Source organism: Schistocerca americana, chromosome 1 (genome assembly GCF_021461395.2).
Source record: "Schistocerca americana isolate TAMUIC-IGC-003095 chromosome 1, iqSchAmer2.1, whole genome shotgun sequence".
Classification (NCBI taxonomy): Eukaryota; Metazoa; Arthropoda; class Insecta; order Orthoptera; family Acrididae; genus Schistocerca; species Schistocerca americana.
The window spans coordinates 1,085,266,777-1,085,283,059 of record NC_060119.1 but is presented as its reverse complement, the minus strand read 5'-3'; positions in this window follow the sequence as shown (position 1 = coordinate 1,085,283,059).

Below are 16,283 nucleotides of genomic sequence, written 5' to 3'. Positions count from 1 at the left end.
ACACAGCAAACAGAATGCAAAAGGGTGTACTGAATAACTCAAACAATGTTGAAAGGATAGACAGTTTTAGTGACTGGGAAGAAATCATAAAGGGAGTCCCACAAGGTTCCAGTCCTATTCCTTATATATATAAATGACCTTTCACTTAATAGTCAACAAGTTGACGATACTGGTGTTATAATACATCCATTTGGAAAAAAAGCAACAGAAGAGGAGGTAAATGATATTTTCCAAACAAATTTAAAGTGGTTCACAGGAAATGGACTGTCTGTAAATTTTGAAAAAGTTCACTAAATTCAGTTCTGTACAAAAAAAGTCATACCAACAATTGACGAGGAACATGAGTAGGATTCGGTAAATATAGTAGAAGGCTGCAAATTTTTGAGTGTACATATTGATGAAAACCTGAACAAGAACAAGCATGTTACTGAACTTTGCGAACGGTCAAGTTCATTTAGTTTTGCTCATCGTATAATTGCTAATCTTGGAAACAGACGAATCCATCTCCCCACATATTTTGCATATTTCCAATCAGTAATGTCTCAGGGAATGATTTTCTCGGGACAACTAATCACTTAGAAAGGAAGTATTGATTGCACAGATGCGAGCACTACGTGGTGTGCATCCACAGTGAAATGTAGGTACCTCTTCAAGGAGCTAGGCATTTTACCTGTGCCGTCACAGCACATATATTCACTACCGAAATTCATCACAAATAATTCATCACAATTTGAGACGAACAGTGATGTTCGTACCTACAACACTGAAGGGAAAAATGACGTTTATTATCCATTATTAGTAGAAAGGCGCTCAATATGCAGCAACAAAAATGTTTAATCATTTTTCCAATAACATAAAACGTCTGACAGATAGCTAGGCTAGTTTTAAATTTAACTTAAAATCATTTGTCCAGGAGAACACCTATTCCGCTGACGAAGAATGGTTCAAATTATTATTTATGGAACATGTAACTAACTACTAACTAAGAGCCTGCACTGATTTTCCGTGAAACGCTCATCCTCTCAGCATTTTCCAGCTCTGGTGGATGTGATGGCTGGTAAGATCTTAATAAACTGAGACCCGAAGTGTTGTTTCAATTGAAACCTCCTTCTGAGTTCATTAGGTTTCGCGTCACCTCTTATTTCGGTCGGCTCCCAGAAACTTGGCGTATGCACCACGATAACTTCTCTGCCTTGTGATGACTGGGTGTTGTGTGATGTCCTTAGGTAAGTTAGGTTTAAGTAGTTCTAAGTTCTAGGGGACTGATGACCATAGATGTTAAGTCCCATAGTGCTCAGAGCCATTTGAACCATTTGAACCACGATAACTGTCTCGTCGTATTTAATTTCATGATTATATTAAAGGTAGCGTTCGGCGACGACTTATTGACTTTTTTGTTTTTTGTATTTTGTTTTAGTAAAGTGTGTCGCTGACGTTCCTTGCATTTCTACTCGACTTTTGTAAATAGTCTGCCCCCAAGCAACTATGCTTCGTTTGCATGGAATGCGTTGCACAGTCTGCATTAGCAGACTTCGATCATCTTTAACATCGCAAAGAAAACTTTTTATCTTTGTTGACGGAAGCGAAATAAAGCTTGAAAACCTCAGTTTGAGCAATGTTTGAGACCGACTCCTTACCTGTCAAGACCGCGACCGCCATCTCATCCATTAGAGCTGGAACATGCTGAGCGAATGTGTGTTTCACGTAATAACAGTACGGGCTCCGAAAAACAAATGAGCAGTAATGGTCGTCGTGGATGTCGGGAGATGACTCTGTTATAAATAACGACGCAAGGCCAACAGTGGTCCACAATCTGAAGTCCAGACAATGAGCACGCGTACAAGCAGAACTCGTAGCACCCGAACTACGTGGGTGACTCATAGCGGTATTGTCTGCAAAATGGAAAGGGCAACTCGGTTCAAGTCCCGGAAGCTCAAGCTGAGGATTAGAAACCGGTGGTGCAACAAACCGACCAGCCTAATTATTTTTAGGTGGTTTCTCACACACATGTCGGTGAAAGTCGGTGCCATCTGCAGTCAGTTGCTCAGAAACCGCGATACACGGTTAAGAGACGTTAGCAGGAAGAACAATGCTCACACGATTCACACTCAGATGGCAAACGTTGATAGAACCTCGCTCCATGAGTTAACTAATGACTTCTGGTGTCAGGAAGTGCATCCAGTCATAATGTCATGATAGACAAAAGTTTACAAATCATAAATAAAAACATACGTCCGTGATTAGAAACATGAAGAAGGAGAGTCCTTAAATCTAAGACACCAACACAGAGTAGCTGTAGTTTTATGGTAGAGCATTATGTCTCAATATGCAGTGATATTGGCAATAAAATTACGGAAATGACATCAGATCAAAAGTTTTGCACCAGGATGAAAGATGCACAACATTTTTTCGTTATATTTCAGACACATTGTTCGGAAATTTTAATCCGAGCCTCTATGGAAACAGTAATAATTAGCAAGCAGCGTTCTCGAGTAGATTCTAGAAAGCATATTAACGATACTAAAAATAGACAAATAAACACATAAAAAGGGAGACTTACTGCGTGGCAGAGAACATAAACGCGTAACCAGCGAACAGCAAGTCGATTTTCTTCGCTGGAGTTATGTCCTCCGAAACCTATATGCTCTCGCCAGCCCACGTGTTCTGTCTTACTATCTACGGGCGCCTCATCTGGGGAAACACTGGCTTCCCGGAAGCACAGTATAACCGATTTGAACCTCTATTATAAACTCATTAAAGTCTCGCATAATCGCTTCTCTTCACGAGTAATACACGGGTGAACAAATTTTTAGGAGTGAGTGAAGTACAGTTCTTCTATAAAAGAAAACTGTTTGCAGACATTAAGCTCTTGACAGTTCGTGCAATCTTGTACTTATCTACTGATATGCTATAGAGAATAGCTGCGTTTATATTATCCTACAGACAAGACAACAATGACAACATATTAGCTGCAAATTTCTTCTTGTTTGGATATCGTATCACAGAATGAATATGTTATCAGTTGTTAACATTGTTGTTGCTAGAATCAGTCGGTTTCTAGCAATACTGGTTCGATTTCGGAGTTTGCTCATGGCCTTCCGTCGGTGGTTAACCACTATGTGGCAACTGTTCGAATCCACGAAGAGGGAAACATGGTAATCGCTAAATTTGTTGGAAGGAACTTATTCCTTAATGTCTTAACAAATGGTTCACCTCCGTATTTCTTATATTATCAGTCCACCTAATTTTCAATAATCCTGTGCAGTACTACATCTTAAAATTTCGATTTCTTCCTTTTACGATTTTCCCGCGATCTATGACTCACTACCACATAATGTTGTGCCCTAAAGGTACATTCTCAAAACTTTTCTAGGACGGTGCTTAATGCTAGTAGATTCCTTTTGGACTGGCCAGTCCTCTTCGCTTGTGCTAGTTTACTTTTTATGTCCTTCTTGCTTCGTCTGTCATTTGTTATTTTGCTTCCAAGGTAACAGTATTCCTTCATTCATCTAGTTCCTGATCACCAAATTCGATGTAAAATTTAATGCTAATCTCCGTAGAGGGAGACCAAGAGATGAATACACTAAGCAGATTCAGAAGGATGTAGGTTGCAGTAGGTACTGGGAGATGAAAAAGCTTGCACAGGATAGAGTAGCATGGAGAGCTGCATCAAACCAGTCTCAGGACTGAAGACCACAACAACAACAATCTCATTTCTGCTACTCCTCATTACTTTCATCTTTCTTTGGTTTACCCTCAATTCATATTCTATACTCACTCACTCCATTCAGCATGCTCCATAATTCTTCTTCACTTTCACTAAGGATAACGTCAATAGCGAATTTATTGTCGTCATTGCTTCTTTGATACATAAATTCAACAGTGCGGGCGAGACATTGCCACTTACCCCAATAACTGTCCGTCACCGGTAGCTGAGTGGTCAGCGCGACAGAATGTCAATCCTAAAGGCCCGCGTTCGATTCCCGACTGGGTTGGAGATTTTCTCCGCTCAGGGATGGGCGGCACGGTAACTCAGTATGTTCGGTCAGGGGGTTAGCTGCCCTCGGTAGTAAAAAAACTGAGTTAATGGATCAACAACGAACTGAAACGGGTGTCTTGCGACGTCCGCCCCGAGCAGGTACAACGAATGAAAACGAACAAAATGGCTCTGAGCACTATGCGACTTAACTGCTGCGGTCATAAGTCGCCTAGAACTTAGAACTAATTAAACCTAACTAACCCAAGGACCTCACACACATCCATGCCCGAGGCAGGATTCGAACCTGCGACAGTAGCGGTCGCACGGTACCAGACTGTAGTGCCTAGAACCGCACGGCCACTCTTGCCGGCCGAAAACGAACAAAGTGAGATTTAAAAAAGGGACTGGGTGTTGTGTTGTCAGAATCATCATCATTTCATCCCCATCGACGCGCAAGTCGCTGAAATGGCGTCAAATCGAAAGGCTTGTACCCGGCGAACGGTTTACCCGACGGAAGGCCCTATTCACACGACATTCATATTTTTACCCCAATAACTATAGAAATTCCGAGGTGATTTTGTCTGTCGCTTCCACTTTATTTGGTCTCAAGTTCTCCAAAGCTGACAAATTCTGCGTCTAATACTGGATTCCCTATGTCTTCCATATCAACTCCAATTTCTTCTTCTGTCAACTCATGAGACAAGTCTTCCTCCTCATAGGGGACTTTAATCACTCTTTCCACGTCTCCGATCTCGCCATTGAGTTTAAGAGTGAAATTCCCATTGCAATCTTTATATTTCCACCCTTCGTTTCAATTTCACCGAAGGATGTTTCGACTTTCCTATATCCTGAATCAGTCCTTCAGAGGACCACTTCTTTTTCGATTTGTTCACACTTTTTGCCGCGTGGGGTATCCGCACGGTCTAGGACGATTTGTCACGGTTCTTGCGGCTCCGCCCGTCGGAGCTAGGAGTCCTCTCTCGGGCATTGGTGTGTGTTCTCCTTAGCGTAAGTTAGTTTAAGTTGGATTAAGTAGTGCGTAAGCCTAGGGACCAATGGCCTCAGCAGTTTGGTCTCATAGGAACTTACCATAAATTTCCAATTTTCTTCACACTTTTTCTGCAGCCATTTTGCCCTTGATTTCCTGCACTTCCTGTTTATTGCATTCCTAAGCGATTTATGTTGCTATATTCCCGTATTTCCCTGAAAATTTTTGAACTACCTTCTTTCGCCGATCAATTAATTTATTTCCCCTGCCACCCGAGTTTCTTCGGAGTTACCATTTCTTGTACGTATGTTTGTCTGTCCAACTTCCGTGAGTCCCCTTTTTAGAGATATTCATTCCTCTTCAAGTGATATGCCCACGGTGGTAACTATCACAGTAGCTGCAGTGTCTCATCAGTTATCAGTACTTTACTATTCCACTTCGTTCCACGATGATTTTTATCGACGATTCTCTTTAACTGCAACCTAAGGTATACATACCTCCTCGTCTTGCGAACAGTGTTTTCACTATTATTAGCCGATATTTATTGCAGAACTCAATTCGTTTTTCAGCTTTCTTATTTCTGCTGGTAACCCCATATTCTTCTGTAACCTATTCCTCTATTCCTTTCTCTAGTACCACGTTACAATCACCCTTGAGTTTTAGATTTTTATCTCACTCTACATACTGTATTGCTCGTTCAGTGCCCTCATTCACACTATCTTTTCATCTTATGGTTATGTCATCAGCATGTATAACTGAAATATTGCCGTAGCGTTGGTTTACTGTCGTTTCGGATGAGAACAAACCAGTCAGTGAACTGTTTACAATAGCCCACGCTCTGTCAAAAAAATGGTTCAAATGGCTCTGAGCACTATGGGACTTAACATCTGTGGTCATCAGTCCCCTAGAACTTAGAACTACTTAAACCTAACTAACCTAAGGACATCACACACATCCATGCCCGAGGCAGGATTCGAACCTGCGACCGTAGCAGTCGCGCCACACTCTGTCCTATCCTGCTATTCATAATGAATCATACTCCGGTTACACCAATTTCTGCTGCTATTGATATTATCCTTTATTCGTCTGTTCAGTATCCGTATCTCTTTTCCATTTCGTTTCACTAACCTCCATCATATCTAGAGTGAGCCTTTGCATTTCCCTTTTCAGATTTTCTAGCCTCCCTCCGACATTCAGACTTCAAACATACCACGTTCCAAATCACAGAACGTTACCCTGTCGTTGGTTATCCCATCTATTCTTTCTGGTTACCTCCTCCTTGGCAGTCCCCTTCCGGAGTTCCGAATAGGAGCTAATCCGAGATAATTAGCCAATAGGTAGAGCATCATGAACCTTTTCCAATTGCAGGGCACATATTCTGCCGATACAGCTTTTGTGTCTCTAATGCAGTGGTTTCCATTGCGTTCGGATCTTGATGCCGTGGATCATTGCCGATTCTTCGCCTTTTAGGAGGAGTTTCCAAACCAATAGTAAGAGGCTGTTCACTCCTACGCCTTCTTTGACAAGGCGATTGTGTCAGAAGACTTCGTCCGCTATTCCTAATGATTTTTATTCAAAATCTAAGGAGTGGGTGGGAAAACACTCGGGACCCATGACGTTTTCATTAGTAGTTGAAAACGCTACCCATAGACCACACGTATTCTTCCACAGACTGCAGCCGTTAGTGTTGTTGTCGATGATATGTGGCATCAGTGGCAGGCATGTAAACGTACTATTGTCATGTCCTTGCACAATAAGTGTTGTCACAATGGTGTTTCATTAATTTATAGCTATAGTCGATCATCTCTTTAAAAGCTGTATCCTTCTTTATGGCACTTTACCAACAAGTATTCGTCGCATTTAAAGTAGTTATCTCGTCAAACTTGCTGCGTCAGGAAGGATATCCGGCCATCCACTATCATTAACACTGCCTAACCCGAAACAGCACGCCGAGGCCGTTGAAAGAGGGAAGAAGGCTCGGAAGAAGAAGAAGAAATTTATGGATGTCCACCTTATTGCACGGACGCATATTTTTATGGTTTCTCGCGTATATGGTCCATAGTTTTACGACGTTTCTTTCTCTTCAGCTAGCCCACGTGTGCTAGTAACAAGGATTCCACAGTAAATGCAATAAGGAAATCAAATATCCTTTTGGCAGTGGCGCGGCCTGAGAATGGCGGTGATGTTCCCCCAAAATTAGTCGTGGGATGGAATTTACTACGATCTGCATCAGCCAGCACACTGGTGTACAGCAAAAATCGGTATCAGGTGCCAAACACACATACCACGAATTTCTCGGAACAAACCTTAGTAGCAGAAAGAAGGCTGGTGAAAACGTATTACACGTAAGGTCTCCATTACGGGCGCATTTGAGGAAAGATGAGCTATGTTGGAAGGAAGATTAATGTTTAACGTCTCGACGAGGATTATGTCATTAGAGACGAAGCACAAGTTTGGCCAATTCAAGGATAGATGATAAACTGTTCAGAAGATTCACTTAACCATTCATTTACTATGTTTATAGAAACCGCTGAAGACTTAAATTCGGGTGGCCTGGAGTGGATTTGAGCTCTACTGCGTCCAAATACAAGCGCCTTGACGGCATTCATATTTCTCGAGCTGTTGCAGATGGCATCGTTTTTCATCGACCTGATGTAATGAAATTCCTGTTCAGTGCTAATAAAGCCACACTCGACAAACATCGCATACGCTAATGTAAGCCAACATGGATTCTCATCTGCGATTGCTACACTAACGGAAAAAGTTGCAATGCCAAAAAACAATTAATGAAGAGTAACGCAATTTCGGGAATACATTTCTGTAGGTAACATACTGAAGTGATTATCATTGAAAGTTCACGGGTTAATGTAAGTGCGAGATACTATTGCAGATGTGAAATACTGGCCAGAATGTTAAATGCAAGCATGCAAACGCACATGCATTGTGTTGTAAAGGTGCTGGATGTCAGTTTGTGGTATAGACTTCCATGCCTGTTGCAGTCGGTCGGGTCAATTCCGGGACAGTTAATGCTGTTTGTGGTGACGGAGACATCGTCCGATGACGTCCGATATGTGCTCGATTGGAGATAGATGTGATGATCGGGTAGGTCAAGGCAACATGTCGACACCCTGTAGACCATGTACAAAAGCAGTATGTGGGCGAGTGTTATCCTGTTGGAAAGAACCCCCTGCAATGCTGTTCATGTACGGCAGTGATCAGCGCACTGGACTCGCATTGGAGAGGACGACGGTTCAATCCCGCGTCCGGCCATCCTGATTTAGGTTTTCCGTGATTTCCCTAAATCACTCCAGGCAAATGCCGGGGTGGCTCCTTCGGAAGGGCACGGCCGATATCATTCCCCGTTCCTCTCTAGTCCGATGAGACCGATGACCTCGCTGTTTGGTCTCTTCCCCCAAACAACCCAACCCAACCCATGTACGGCAGCACAACAGGTCAGACCACAAGACTGACGTACAATTTGGCAATCACGGTGTGTGGGATAAACAAGAGCTGCTGCTGTCATACGAAGTCGCACCCCAGACCAGGTGTAGGTACAGTGTGTTGTCGAGCGCACGGACAGGTTGCCTGCAGGCCCTCAACTGGCCTCCTTTTAGCCAACACACGGCCATCACTGGCACCAAGCAGATCCGTCTTTCATCAGAAAACACAACGTACCTCCACCCTGCCTTCCAACAAGCTCTCACTTGACATAACTGTAGTTGCAAATGGTGGTTTTGTGGGGTCTGTGGAATGCACGCTACAGGACCTCGAAATGCGCACGTCAGGAGCTGTCCTTGAAGTAACTGATTTTTAACATTTAGTTGTGTCACTGTGGTGCCAGCTGCTACTCAGATTGCTGCTGGAGATGCTGTACGATGTGCCAGGGCATACGCCGAACACGACGGTGTTTCCTCTAGCGAACACGATGGTGTTCCCTCTCGGTCGTGCCACATGGTCGTCCCGAGCCCTGTATTTTTGTGACCATTCATTCTCGTGACCACCACTGCAAGCAGTCATGTACGGTGTCTATATTCCTACCAAGACTTCCTGCAATATTGCAGAAGGAACTTTTAGCTTCTCGTAGCCGTATCACACGACTTCGTTCAAACTCAGTGAGGTGCTGATAATGGCGTCTTTGTCACCTTAAAGGCATTCTTGACTAACATCACCTCGTCATGTCCAATCTCAAAGGTAACTAAGCTCACGTCCACTACAGCGTGTATTTAAAGGAAATCTGATTTGTATGCTCATAGTGGCGCCATTTCTTTATGCTGCGATTTTTTCCCCGTCAATCTGTCTTCACGACCCTCTCTAGTGAGGGAGTGTTAGAACCTTCTGAGATATTGCTACAATGGAGGCTATCGAACTCAAAGTACGTTAAAAAACTCTGCCCGAATAGGCCATGAAGGACCAACGGTACCGAACGGCCGCCGTGTCATCCTTAGCCCACAGGCGTCGCTGAATGCGGATATGGAGGGGCATGTAGTCAGCACACCGCTCTCCTGGCCGTATTGTCAGTTTACGAGACCGGAGCCGCTACTTCTCAATCAAGTAGCTCCTCAGTTTGCCTCACAAGGGCTGAGTGCACCCCGCTTGCCAACAGCGCTCGGCATCCAACTGCTAGCCCAGCACGACAGCGCTTAACTTCGGTGGTCTGACGGGAACCGGTGTTACCACTGCTCCAAGGCCGTTGGCTACTCAAAGAACGTGACAGACCAAAAGAATTTGAATACAGCTGTTTCAACAGTCTGTTTAAACTGAGTGAAGTATTTTTTTACGTTGTGGCACGCAGTTCTGTAAAACCGGATAGAAATTATAACGCGAAAGACGACGTTTCGACTAACTTGAAAGTATCACTGTGGTTTGTTCCATCTTCCAATGAGGAGCGCTGCAAGTCCTCCCTAGTGCCGGCTATTGCTTTGTAGATGGAATTTGATTTTACACAACTGTGCAGCATAGTGCAGGAGAAAGATTCATAGCTTTCAAACAACTATGATGGCGTGCAGCAAAGTAAGACGGGGGGCGCTCCTGGGGCATAGTCATAGCGTCTGAATGGAAACATGAGCACGCGTGGCATTGACACGGTAACGTAATGGAAGTCGTCGATTTTGGCATTGGACTGCGACAACCATCAGACGGCAATCAACCATCTGACGATGGCGAAGAAAGTATCAGTAATCTACCAAACATCACGGATATGCCTGCTTCACATATATCCCATCTTCCAGTAGGTCTTCCTCACCTTTCGATGCTACGGTCGCAGGTTCGAATCCTGCCTCGGGCATGGATGTGTGTGATGTCCTTAGGTTAGTTAGGTTTAAGTAGTTCTAAGTTCTAGGGGACTGATGACCACAGATGTTAAGTCCCATAGTGCTCAGATCCATACTCCACACTCACCTTTCGAAAATTCTTAGAGGATCTCCTGTGAGAAGCGATGGCATACCACGGCTTAGTCAGAGCATGTAGTTTGAGTCCATATTGAGCACTCCTTTTTGCAGTGGAGTGAACGCTGTAATCTAGCTTCCTGTATGCCAAGTTGCGTCATGCCTTTTCGGAAACGTTATTTTCCGTCGTTTCTCATAGCTCAATCTGCAAGGCATGAAGGATCGTTTGTTAACTCCATTGCCGAACAATCAGTCGAAAGAGTCACAGCCATTATATATTCATGATGAGCGTAGAGAGCGATACATACTGCAAAGACAACATAAAAATAATGGCTAATACGCGCGGATGACAGAATAAAATTCATTGGAAGAACCCTCAGGGAGTGTAGTCCAGCCACGAAGGAAGTGCAGTCTGGGACCTCTAAAACATAGGAATGATGGAGAAAATTGAGAAATTCCAAAGGCGAACAGCATGTTTCGTCACGAACTCTTTTAGTGAAGGCGAAACCGTCATGGATGTACTATCCAACTTCAGATGCAGACGTTACGAAGGAAAGGTTGTACATCACAATGTGATTTACTCTTGAACTTTAGAGAGCATACGTCGCTAGCAAAATCAGCCTCCTACCATGAAGGTAAATTAGAATTATTCCAGATCACACTGAGCCTTAACGAAGGCCTTTCTTCCAGTGCACCTTTCATGACCTAAACAAAAAGGGAAAAAGTCACAGTGACACAGGAAGTACTTTGCGTCACGCACCAGAGACCGGCTTGCTGAGTATACATATATACATGCAGGTGAAGAAGAACTCCTGTAGAGTTGCAAAAGTAAGAGGTAGATACAGGCTGATTAAAGAAACTTTGACTGAGCAACCGTCAAAGAGATTCATTGATCACCGGTTGAACGCTACTTTTTTTTTACTATATTCGCAGCATATTTTATCGAGATAACATATTAAGGCAAGTTTCCAGCTGGGACATAACTACATGCATATTAGATAAAAAAGATAAGTGAAATTGGAATTTGTATTGTATATGACATTAACCGAGAACAGAGCAAGCACAAGCAATTCTTATCTCTTATCAGTCAGCCTCTGTGTGTAGATCACGGAGATTTATCGGAGCTTGTTCCAAATTTCACCCATCGTATTTCGTGATATTTCCAATGCACTCGACGGGACTGAGATCAGCTGACCTATAGCCCTCACAGGTAGACTTATATCCGTACTCCTCACACCGTTCTTACAGGATTCTTACAGAGGTGGCGCAGTGGTTAGACACTGGACTCGCATTGGGGAGGACGACGGTTAAATCCCGCGTCCGGCCATCCTGATTTAGGTTTTCCGTGATTTCCCTAAATCGCTCCAGGCAAATTTCGGGATGGTTCCTTTCAAAGGGCACGGCCGACTTCCTTCCCCGTCCTTCCCTAATCCGATGAGACCGATGACCTCGCTGTCTGGTCTCCTTCCCGAAACAACCAACCAACCAATCTTACAGAATTCGCGAGCAATGGAGTGTTGTTATACAGTATTATTGAAGGTACAGGATATTTGCGAAGTATAGCATGCGAACATGCAAATGCACCTAATCAGATATTAAGTTCTTGTACCGTTCTCCTGTGAATGACAATTACATATGTGGCAAAGGACTTGGAAGATCAGTTGAACGTAACAGGCAGTAACTTGAAAACAGGTTAGAAGACGAACACCAACAATAATAAATTACTGTGATGGAATTTAGTCGAACTGAATGAGGAGAGGCTGAGGCAATTTGATTACGAAATAAGCTGCTAAAAATACTAGACAGATTTTGTTATTTGGGCAGCAAAATAAATGGCAAAGGGCGAAGTGGAGAGAATATAAAATGCTGACTGGCAATAGATTAAAAAGTATTTCTTGGAAAGAGGAAAGTATTAACAATGAAATAAATTTAAGTGTTTGGAAGCCATTCTTGAAAGTATTTTTCTGGAGTGCAGCATCGAACGGCAGTGAAACGTGAACGATAAATAGTACATTCAAGAATAGAACAGAATCTTCTGAAATATATCTTGCTACGAGACAATGTTGAAAAGTTGATGAGTAGACCGACTAATTAATGATGAGGTACTGAATCCAGCTGAGGAAAAAAGAATGGCGCAACTAAAGGAAGGGCTCGATTGACGGGGCATATCACGAGCCATCAAGGAATAGTAAATTTGGTCATGGAGAAGTGTGAGGGTTAAAAAGGGCAGAGGGAGACCAAGGCTTGAATACAGCAGGGCCGGCCGCGGTGGACGAGCGGTTCTAGGCGCTCAGTCCGGAACCGCGCGACTGCTACGGTCGCAGGTTCGAATCCTGCCTCGGGCATGGATGTGTGTGATGTCCTTAGGTTAGTTGGGTTTAAGTAGTTCTAAGTTCTATGAGACTGATGACCACAGATGTTAAGTCCCATAGTGCTCAGAGCCATTTGAACCAATACAGCAGGCAGGTACAGATGGATGTAGATGCAGTGGTGACGCAGAAATGTAGAGGCTAGCTCAGGGTATAATAGCGTCAGGAACTGCATCAAACCAGTCTTATAAGTGAAGACCACAACATCAACAACACTGATGGAAGCTCCAGTTCATGTCATGTAAATATCCCTAACACAATAATAATTCAGCCACCAGGCTGAACGGTGGTTTGTTACCAAGCAGGATGCCTTACATCATTTGGTTTTCGACGGACTGATGTAATGCCATCGCTGCATACCATGTGCTTTTACACTGAGATGACATAAGTCATGGGATAGCAATACGCACAAGTACAGATGGCGGTAGTATCACGTGCACAAGGGCAGTGCATTGACGATGTTGTCATTTGTACTCAGGTGATTTATGTGAAAAGGTTTCCGACGTCATTACGGCCGCACAACGGCAATTAGCAGGTTTCCGACGCGTAATGATAGAGATAGTTGGAGCTTTAGAAATGCGACATTCTATTTCGGAAATCGTTAGATCCACATTGTCAAGTGTGTGCCGAGAAAACTCCTAAATTTCAGGCAATATCTCTCATTACGGACAACATAGTGGCCGACGGCCATCACTTAGCTACAGAGACCAGCGGCGTTGCATGGTTGTCAGTGCTAACAGACAAGCAACACTGCATGAACTAACCGCAGAAATCAATGCGGGACGTGCGACGAACGTACCAATTAGGGCAGTGCGACGAGAGTGGCTTTGCTAAATCCACGACATCGCTTCCAGCGGCTCTCCTGGGCTCGTGACCATATCACTTGGACCCTAGATCACTGGAAAACCGTGGCCTGGTGAGTTGAGTTCCGATTTCAGTGGTTAAGAGATGATGGCATGGTTCGAGTGTGGCGCACGTCCCACGAAGCCATGGCAGCATGGCACTGTGACATGGAATGGATTCAGCTGAACTGATCAATAACTGTAATTGGTTATGTTCTGCTACTTAGAGACCATTTGCAGCCATTCACGGACTTCATGCTCCCATAAAACGGTATTTTTATGGATGATACAATTGTTCGCGATTGGTTTGAAGTTTTTTCAATTCGAGGGAGGAATTTGGCCACTCTGATCGTTTGACATGAATCCCAATGAACATTTATGGGATGTAATCGAGTGTTCAGTTCGTTTACAAAAACCTGCATCGGCAACATTTCGCAATTATGAACGGCTATAGAGACAGCACTGCTCAATATTTTCTACAGGGGATTTTCAACGACTTCTTGAGTCCGTGCAACGTCGAGGTGCTGCACTACGCCGGGCAAAAGGAAGTCCGACACGATATTAGGAGGTATCCCATGACTTTTGATACCTGAATGTATTTATTAAACTTTCCAGTTTTTGTTCCATGAAATTTCAAGGGAACTGCTAGATGTCAGTATTTTCCTGCCGCGATATTCCGGCGCAGAGTCTTCTGAGCAACATCAGGTTTGCATTGCCGGGCGTACACGTAGCTCCCCAAATTAAGATCGCGCCAGCGTACTCACGGTCCACTCGATTGTCTCTCCGCAAGCGGAAAGAGTTGCTTGAGCGCATGCGCTTCTGCGGTTATATGCGTTGTTCCGAGCGCTTTCCTTCGTGGAAGCTCGCCTTATCGACTTTACATCGATTATCTTCACTTAACATTTTCGCAGAAGACGTCGGCTACGCAGAGCACAAAATTTTCAAATGACGGAAATCTATGCAGTATTGCGCAAAATTTCGTGGAACAATCTATATGGCAGAAAAATTTTAAACCTTAGTTTCCTGTTTTTGTTTGTCTTGAGGCTTTCCCTGAGGATCTGTTGAGAATATGGCACTCGCATCTGTCGCCGAATCATGTTTGGTGAATTACACAATATTGGCTTGACGCAACGTCAAATCATTGCTACAGTCAATGTTGGGAAGTAGCAACAGCCTGTGTCAGACTGCGGCGACTTCTTGCGGAACCCCTTTCTGGAGATTGAGAGCGTGAGTTGTTTCTTGGTTACGAGCTCTGAACGCGCTTCCGTCATCCGTCTGATCAAAAATAAATAAATAAATAAATCTGTTGCCCTTGTGAGGCTCTCTGACGTAGCATCCCTAAGAAGGCGGATTAGTTAAAGGACAGTCGGAACTCTAGAAAGCTGTAGTGGAATTCTAGAAGACCTGCAGTAAAATTACGCTTGGTGCTTGAACTGACTCATGGCCGTCTACATACGAAACAGATATACGCAGATTGTGATTAAATGTTAAGGAAACCCGTATGATGTTCGGTTATACTGAGGCGATCGAACACTGTAAACAGTATAACACTGTTAAATATCTAGGAATATGTTCACACTACCGTAACTGTCTCCCATTGCGGCGAAAAAGTTTGAAATTTGTCTCAAAGGTGCCTACAATCTTCCTCTGTAATTGTGCCTAAGTGTAGTGAACTGTGACGTCACTCTCGGGATCGGTGACGCATCAGACAGCAAGATGTCGAGTCAAGGGTGGGGGCGGGTGGAGGGAGGGGAGGCCAGAGCTCGGAAGTTCATGTGAGGTGTCAGGTGGGTTAATGATGTCACATGCGAACAGAATTTCAACACAATTTTATCCAACGCCATCATGGACATGTCACGAAATGGGAAGGTCGTCACTCCCTCTCTGACCGACATGTCATTCCATTTTTTGACGCCTCTGTGCCGTCTACAGTCTGGCTCTACAGTCTGGAACCGCGCGACCGCTACGGTCGCAGGTTGAATCCTGCCTCGGGCATGGATGGGCGTGATGTCCTTAGGTTAGTTAGGTTTAAGTAGTTCTAAGTTCTAGGGGACTGATGACCTCAGATGTTAAGTCCCATAGTGCTCAGAGCCATTTGAACTATTTGAACGCCTCTGTGAAGAAGGTCAGAACCGCGACGCTCAGTGTCGAAACCAGGCGGTTTTCTTATTTGTGGTCTGGGAAAACACTTAGAACACACTGACGCTCAGAATCGGCACGTAGTGGCCTCAGGAGTGACATACAGGACCTCACTGAATCCACCCTTCCATTGGGGCGTTGCTCTCGCACATTTCAAGGTCGAAAATAACAGTTCACCTGGCGATGAGCAGCAGGACGACAACTTTCAACACTGCTGACACCCCTGGACGATTCAACCTTTCTCTACAGACGTCGTGGTCCGATAACTTTGGAGCGTAGCGCCACCACAATTTTTGCTCTGGAATATAAGGTGGAACCACTAGAGAACTTTCAAAACCGTTCGACGAAATCTGAGCCTGATCCGAAGCAACAAAGGGTGTTTATGCTTTTTCAGCCCTCCTGTGGCGTGATCAACAGGGGAGGGGGGGGGGCAGGGTACGTTGCTCATGCATGCTTAAATAAAACGGCAAAGTGCTCTGTAAGATTCCCCAGTTGGGCACGCTCTTCTGTTGAGAACCTATACAGAGACTTTGAGTGGCGCTCTAGCACCAGCTTGCGGGAGTACAGAATATAATGGGTGGC